The sequence below is a fragment of the Phytophthora infestans genome, genomic scaffold, assembly GCF_000142945.1.
Source record: "Phytophthora infestans T30-4 supercont1.3 genomic scaffold, whole genome shotgun sequence".
Taxonomy (NCBI): domain Eukaryota; phylum Oomycota; class Peronosporomycetes; order Peronosporales; family Peronosporaceae; genus Phytophthora; species Phytophthora infestans.
Genome location: NW_003303756.1, coordinates 590,781 through 599,242, shown reverse-complemented (window position 1 = coordinate 599,242; position 8,462 = coordinate 590,781).

Sequence of the window (8,462 nt, the reverse complement as noted above, 5' to 3'; positions counted from 1 at the left end):
TGAGGTTGCGGTTTGCCCTGAGGGCGTACGTGGTGCGGCACATTATCCACGGAGCTGTGCAGGTCAAGCCAATGGCCAACTACTGGGTCCTGGTGAGGACGGACGCAGAGTGACGTGTAAACCTCTGAGTGGAACAGATCTGGACGATGACCTACCCCTGCGTGGTCTATGGCAGCGGTCGACTGCGAGTTTAAGCATAGTGGGCGCGGCCCAGTCGTTGCAGGGGGAGTGACACCTAGTTCACTGTGTGAGGGACAAGGACCTCTTGGCTCTCAACCGAGTGTCTTGCGAGACACTACCTCCTCTTGGAGGCGTGATGGTGCTGCTACACCCGGTGGTGGTGATGGAGATGTCGCCACACCACCCTTATCCGGCCGGGCTCCGTCGCGGAGGGAGAGGAGAAGAAGACGCAGGGCGTCTGTGATGACTTCGACGCCGGACGAGGTGTTCAACGTGACGAGCGGTGAGGCTCCCCGTGATTGCTGTGAACATCTGTACACTCGTAAAAAGAGTAACGGGGGAGATCGAAGGCAACATCAGCCTTCACACTCAACCCGCTGTGGATGCTCCGCTAGAGCTAAACGATATTTCCGTTGCCGGGTTAGGCGAGGTGGTCTTGCTAAGACCTGAGGAGGAGCTGAGCTCATCACCCGTCGGGGACGACGCGGTCCTAGAGGGCACTATGAAGGCGCTGAGCTCAAGACCTAAAAGATCATTCGGATCCCTTCTTACCTGTGGTGAAGGAGTATGGAGACATTGTCTCGACGACCCACCGAAGGACCTGCCTCCGGATCGAGGCGTGTGTCATGCGATTGACCTGACTCCTGGAACCAAACACTGCGAGACAAGGCAATGGGTTTTGCCAAGAGAACAGTGTGACGTCATTGACGCATTCTTTCGTGTGAAGATCGAGTCAGGGATGGTGCATGAGGGTAAGCCTCCGCACTCGCCATCCATGTTCTGTGTCAGAAAGCCGAGCGACAAGTGACGCATTCGTCATGCTTTCAACAAGCTAAATGCGGTTATTATCTCGGTGCAAACACCGATCCCTCGCAAGGATGCTCTGCGGAGCAACATGGTAGGCTGTACGTTGATCAGCGCACTCGACTTGGTCGATGGTTACTACCAATTGCTCATGAGAGCGAGCGATATTCCACTGACAGCGGTGGGTACTCCGAGGGTATGCTCTGGGAGTGAATCGCCATGCTTCAGGGGCAGTCTAACGCACCAGCAACGTTCAATCGGCTTGTGACGCAGTTGTTCAGGCCCCACAGGGCATGCACTTAGACGTACTTTGACGATATATTCGTCCATAGTCATGCTGAGCACGGAAAAAACGACATGAAAACCACATTGACCTTTGCGAGCAGTGCTCGAGTGCATGCGCACCACTATTGAGATGTATGGCAGCTTGGACAAGTGCGTATTTGGCGCGGAGGAGATAACTTCCACGGATACTTCCTGTGCACGCCAACGTCGTCTTGAACCGGCCGGTTCCTAAGAACCAAAACGACGTACGCAAGTGGATAGGCTTAGCCAATTACTTGCACAAGCACAGCGCGAACTACGCGGAGATGGCTCAGCCATTATCATATCTCCTTAACAAGGATGCACTATGGTGTTGGAACGTCGGTCACGACGTTGCCTTTAAGGCTGTCAAGGAGAGCATCATTCGGGCTCGGATCCTTCCGTTACCGGTCTCGGATTGTCCGTTTAGCGTCGTCTGTGACGCCTCCAATTTTGCAATTGGTTTTGATGTGCTACGCAGACGCCAAAAGTCGTGAGCGCCTTATTGCGTTTGAGTCTCGTCATTTTAAAGCTGCAAAGAAGAGCTATCCAGTTCACGACAAATAGCTTCTTAAAATAAGGTATGCTCTAGTCAAGTTCAGGATACACCTGCAAGGCTCTAAGCCTTTTGCGATGTAAGCTGATCATGTGTCGTTACGCACTCGCCTCACCTCTCTAAGCGAATGGAAAATGACTTTGCTTCTTTGCCGAATACAGATTCGAGGTGAAATACAAGCCGTGGCGGCTTAATGTAGTGGCCGATGCGCTCTCGCGCTCGCCGGACTACAAATTAGCCTATGTCACGACAGTGACGTCGTCGGTGCCTGACTCGATACGCGGATCGTATGCACAAGCTAACATGTGCGTAGTGCTGCTACGAGCTCTTGAGATCCAAGCGCTTAAAGCCTCTGACAAGGAATTTCCGGGTGCTTATGCGCGAAGCTGCATCGATTCTCGCTCGATAGCGGCCTCTTGTGGTACAGCACCGACTCTGAGGATAACCCTCGTGCAGTCGCTCCTCATGGTGAGGATTCGAAGTATTGAATCATCTATGAGGCTCATGATACGCCCGCGTGCGACACTTAGGTCGGAAGAAGGCCAATGGTTCGGTGAGCTAGATGTACCGGTGGCCCAAGATGTATAAGTGCGTCGGTACCTATGTACACATGCCAATGGCCGAAATCCGCGCCTAACACGACCGCGCCGTTGGCGAATTTGCCTGTCCTTAAGGGATGTTTGCAGCCCATAACTGTGGACGTTGTGTATGACCTTCATAAGGATAAGGCGGGAAATATGGGTATTGTGTTTATGTAGACTGATTGTGCACTATGGCGCATTTAGCGGCAGCGCCGGACACCATAAGTCGTGACGGTACAACTTTGATGTTCTTAGACCGAGTCTTTCGCCAACACAGCTTCCCTGAGGATATTGGCACAGATCGAAACCCGCACTTCACAGCGAAGTTCTGGACGGCCCTCTTCAGAGTCATCAGTACTCGTTTGGACATGTCCACAGCGGGCCATCCGTAGATCGACGGTCAAACCGAACGCGTGAATCACGTTGGGGGGACATCCTCCGAAGCGTATGCGCTGAGGCGCCGAAACGCTGGAGCCAGATGCTCCCACTGGTTGAGCTCGCATTAAAATTTTGCAGTGCATGTATCGACAGGCTTGGCGAACCCTCAAGTCCCACTGACGCCGCCACGCAGTGGCTCAGGGATTGATGGGGGTGTGATAGTCGAGAGGCTGGCTGATGTCAGCCCTGATGCGCTCGCAAGCAAGTCGATGACTTTGTCTCTTTGAGACTGAGCGTAATGCGCCAGGTGCGCGACGCTATGGCTGAAAGCCAAGGCGCGCATAAGGGTGCATGCAGATACCAAGGACAGAAGTAATGAGCTGAGGTTTGAGGTCGAAAATCTAATTTTATTAAACACAAAACACCTACCAAAGCATGCAGTGTCTGTAGTTTTCAGGGCGAAGTTGAGACCTCAGTTCAAAGATCCTATCAAGAACATGACTAAGCCAGGTCTAGTATATACGCTAAATCTTCCGAAGAAGATGCGCACACATCCGTTCTTCTACATTGGCTTGGTAAGCCGTATCCGAGCCCTGCTCAGGTGAGCGCGGAGGCGTTGGCGCCAACGGTGGATAGGTGCACAACGCCAGGCTGGACGACTTCAGGTGGAGGGACCACAAGACGCATCAACAAGTCGAGCTGGCCTTGCAGCAGAGCGACTTGACACTCAAAATCCGCGCCTCTGTTCTGAACCGACTGTGGTGGCTCAAATCAGTCCACATGGTGGTTCGTCTCATTGAGATCACTTGCAAGGCGGCTCAGGAAGTCAGTCATAAGGTGAAGTTCCTGGTTTAGAGAGCGCACGCGCTGCCCCAGCACAAACACGTCGCTGCGAGTCGCGACGCGAGAGCCCAGCTGAGGCTCGGCCGTCTCCAGCTTTGCTCGACGAGCACGGCGAGCTCCACTACCATGTAGACCGCCTTGTGGCGAGGCGCAGGCGCTCAGTACCTTGTGAAGTGGAGGGGTTACCCTCACCCAGAAAACTCATGAGAGTCTCCGATACGACTTTTCGGACGTCGTCGATGCGGGCACACTCACTGCCTCGCCGCCACGGCGTACGACCGCATTGCCAGGCGCCGAGCGCTTCCCGCCGCTAGAATGCGGGGATGGCAGGTCGATAATTGAGCTCAGGATCCGACCGGTAGCTGTAGCAACCGGCTCGTAGGAATGCGCGGCACTCGAAGGATGAGCATAAGTCGATGATGCCTCGTGGAGATGGGGATAGGGCCCCGGGAGTTGGCGGCGAGCTTTCGACTAAGCGAAGGCAAAGCCTAAGCGTCTCTGAAGACGAATTTCAATTTCAGAGAAACCTGCTTGAAGAGCACGATAGGAGGGGAGCCGTCTAGCCAGCTTCGAGGTTGTGCTTCGTAAGCACGCTGGTATTCCGCAGGGTTTAGAGCAACCGAATTGGTTTGCATGGAGGGAATTTGCTGACAATTAAGCTGCATTTGCAGGCACATCTGATACCCCCTTGGAGTTTTGACTTGTGGAGTCAAGTATCGCTCTCGGAGCTGGTGCCGCCGCACTTGCTCATCAGCAGTAGGGGCCGCAGGCGCGTACGCATACGTGCTGAGTGGCTGCTGCAGCTGCTTCTGCAGGGTGTCGTGTCTGGAAACCGTAGTCACGGCGTGACGTGAGAACAAGTGGACGGTCCACGGGTCAAAAATACTATAAGCGTTGCTGATCGAACAACGGGTGGGCTTGAGTCTCATCCAGGTCATTCGTAATGAAGTTGTGATCGTATCGATCTTCCTCATCGTATCGCGACGATAGCGGAGGCGCATCGCGCAGCACGCGAATGATATTCGCGTGTTCAGTGAGCGGTTGCGGTGTCCGCAGATCCTGTATCGATGAAGATTGCCTCGCTGAACGGTTAGACCTCCTCGAGGATGCTGGAGAAGTCATGGCACCGTGTGTACATAGTTCTCATTACTGTCTATGAAGGCTGGGTGCTGTACCGAAACCGGGTCCCAAGACACATGGACAACACAAGCAAATGGATCGGGATGGCGAAATACGAGTTCTTCTTGTCCACGGTGGTCCCCCAGTCCTCCGAGAACGAAAACGACACGTTGCGTAGACTCTGCTCCACTAATTTGCCCTTTTACAACGAGCCAAAGTGATACAGCGGTGGACAGTGGTATGACCACCAACCAGTGCTAGATGCATCTATTTCACGTCCTCTACGTTCCGCTTGTGGAGCATCTCGTCAAACTTCTGTGGAAAATATCATTCACGCAAAGCCCTGGATAAAGAGCTTCTGGTTCCATCGATTCTGCAAGAAATACAGCGGATTCAGCGTGAGCGACACCCGAGGCTAGGAAACCCTGTACGTACCTTTTATCTTGACGCTGAAGATGCTTGTCCCGCACACGATCTCGCCCAGCGTGTTGATAATGGCCGTGTTAGCTGGTTACGACCCTTCTTCGTATTTATGCTCAATGGCAGACACAGATAAAGTCTCGAATCCGAGTGACGTGTTGTCCACAATTCAGGACGAACACGACAATCGTACAAGCCTTGTAGCATTTCGAGGGTAACCAGGAAGTGTTATGCGGTCAATGTTGAATTAGAGACGAGTATCCGTTTCCACATTCTCCCGAGACGTAGTGAGCTGCTCTGCCCTCTTCTAGATCATTATCAGAAGCGGCTTCGACCACGGCGACGCAACGTGTTTGTCCGTACTGTGCTCCTTCGGCAATAAGTCGAGCCGAGAGATACCCAGGATACCCTCCAGAGACACTGGACACATTGGTATCGTGGACAGTGTCTACCACACCCGTCAAAACTACATCCGACACCTCAAGGAAACTCTCACGTTGCAGAAACGCTTCAACAGTAGCCGAGGGTCGAGACGGAGGACGCGCCACAATCAGCAACCCGCCAGCGTCCGTCGCCTCCTGAAACGGCCTAAAGTCCGCATTATTACTATGTAGTAAAAGCTGCGACGCGTGCGCGATACGTGCCTGGCGCTAGACCATCAATCGATAACGTACGCGAAGCTCGCGTTTGTAAAAACAACATATTTTTAGAAATATATTTTTCGACATCGCGGGGATGGCAGGTCGATAATTGAGCTCAGGATCCGACCGGTAGCTGTAGCAACCGGCTCGTAGGAATGCGCGGCACTCGAAGGATAAGCATAAGTCGATGATACCTCGTGGAGATGGGGATAGGGCCCCGGGAGTTGGCGGCGAGCTTTCGACTTAGCGAAGGCAAAGCCTAAGCGTCTCTGAAGACGAATTTCAATTTCAGAGAAACCTGCTTGAAGAGCACGATAGGAGGGGAGCCGTCGAGCTCTCTCCAGTCAGCTTCGAGATTGTGCTTCGTAAGCACGCTGGTATTCCGCAGGGTTTAGAGCAACCGAATTGATTTGCATGGAGGGAATTTGCTGACAATTAAGCTGCATTTGCAGGCACATCTGATACCCCCTTGGAGTTTTGACTTGTGGAGTCAAGTATCGCTCTCGGAGCTGGTGCCGCCGCGCTTGCTCATCAGCAGTAGGGGCCGCAGGCCCGTACGCATACGTGCTGAGTGGCTGCTGCAGCTGCTTCTGCAGGGTGTCGTGTCTGGAAACCGTAGTCACGGCGTGACGTGAGAACAAGTGGACGGTCCACGGGTCAAAAATACTATAAGCGTTGCTGATCGAACAACGGGTGGGCTTGAGTCTCATCCAGGTCATTCGTAATGAAGTTGTGATCGTATCGATCTTCCTCATCGTATCGCGACGGTAGCGGAGGCGCATCGCGCAGCACGCGAATGATATTCGCGTGTTCAGTGAGCGGTTGCGGTGTCCGCAGATCCTGTATCGATGAAGATTGCCTCGCTGAACGGTTAGACCTCCTCGAGGATGCTGGAGAAGTCATGGCACCGTGTGTACATAGTTCTCATTACTGTCTATGAAGGCTGGGTGCTGTACCGAAACCGGGTCCCAAGACACATGGACAACACAAGCAAATGGATCGGGATGGCGAATGACGAGTTCTTCTTGTCCACGGTGGTTCCCCAGTCCTCCGAGAACGAAAACGACACGTTGCGTAGACTCTGCTCCACTAATTTGCCCTTTTACAACGAGCCAAAGTGATACAGCGGTGAACAGTAGTATGACCGCCAACCAGTGCTAGATGCATCTATTTCACGTCCTCTACGTTCCGCTTGTGGAGCATCTCGTCAAACTTCTGTGGAAAATATCATTCACGCAAAGCCCTGGATAAAGAGCTTCTGGTTCCATCGATTCTGCAAGAAATACAGCGGATTCAGCGTGAGCGACACCCGAGGCTAGGAAACCCTGTACGTACCTTTTATCTTGACGCTGAAGATGCTTGTCCCGCACACGATCTCGCCCAGCGTGTTGATAATGGCCGTGTTAGCTGGTTACGACCCTTCTTCGTATTTATGCTCAATGGCAGACACAGATAAAGTCTCGAATCCGAGCGACGTGTTGTCCACAATTCAGGACGAACACGACAATCGTACAAGCCTTGTAGCAATTCGAGGGTAACCAGGAAGTGTTATGCGGTCAATGTTGAATTAGAGACGAGTATCCGTTTCCACATTCTCCCGAGACGTAGTGAGCTGCTCTGCCCCCTTCTAGATCATTATCAGAAGCGGCTTCGACCACGGCGACGCAACGTGTTTGTCCGTACTGTGCTCCTTCGGCAATAAGTCGAGCCGAGAGATACCCAGGATACCCTCCAGAGACACTGGACACATTGGTATCGTGGACAGTGTCTACCACACCCGTCAAAACTACATCCGACACCTCAAGGAAACTCTCACGTTGCAGAAACGCTTCAACAGTAGCCGAGGGTCGAGACGGAGGACGCGCCACAATCAGCAACCCGTCAGCGTCCGTCGCCTCCTGAAATGGCCTAAAGTCCGCATTATTACTATGTAGTAAAGGCTGCGACGCGTGCGCGATACGTGCCTGGCGCTAGACCGTCAATCGATAACGTACGCGAAGCTCGCGTTTGTAAAAAAAACATATTTTTAGAAATATATTTTTCGACATCGCGGGGATGGCAGGTCGATAATTGAGCTCAGGATCCGACCGGTAGCTGTAGCAACCGGCTCGTAGGAATGCGCGGCACTCGAAGGATAAGCATAAGTCGATGATACCTCGTGGAGATGGGGATAGGGCCCCGGGAGTTGGCGGCGAGCTTTCGACTTAGCGAAGGCAAAGCCTAAGCGTCTCTGAAGACGAATTTCAATTTCAGAGAAACCTGCTTGAAGAGCACGATAGGAGGGGAGCCGTCGAGCTCTCTCCAGTCAGCTTCGAGATTGTGCTTCGTAAGCACGCTGGTATTCCGCAGGGTTTAGAGCAACCGAATTGATTTGCATGGAGGGAATTTGCTGACAATTAAGCTGCATTTGCAGGCACATCTGATACCCCCTTGGAGTTTTGACTTGTGGAGTCAAGTATCGCTCTCGGAGCTGGTGCCGCCGCACTTGCTCATCAGCAGTAGGGGCCGCAGGCCCGTACGCATACGTGCTGAGTGGCTGCTGCAGCTGCTTCTGCAGGGTGTCGTGTCTGGAAACCGTAGTCACGGCGTGACGTGAGAACAAGTGGACGGTCCACGGGTCAAAAATACTATAAGGGT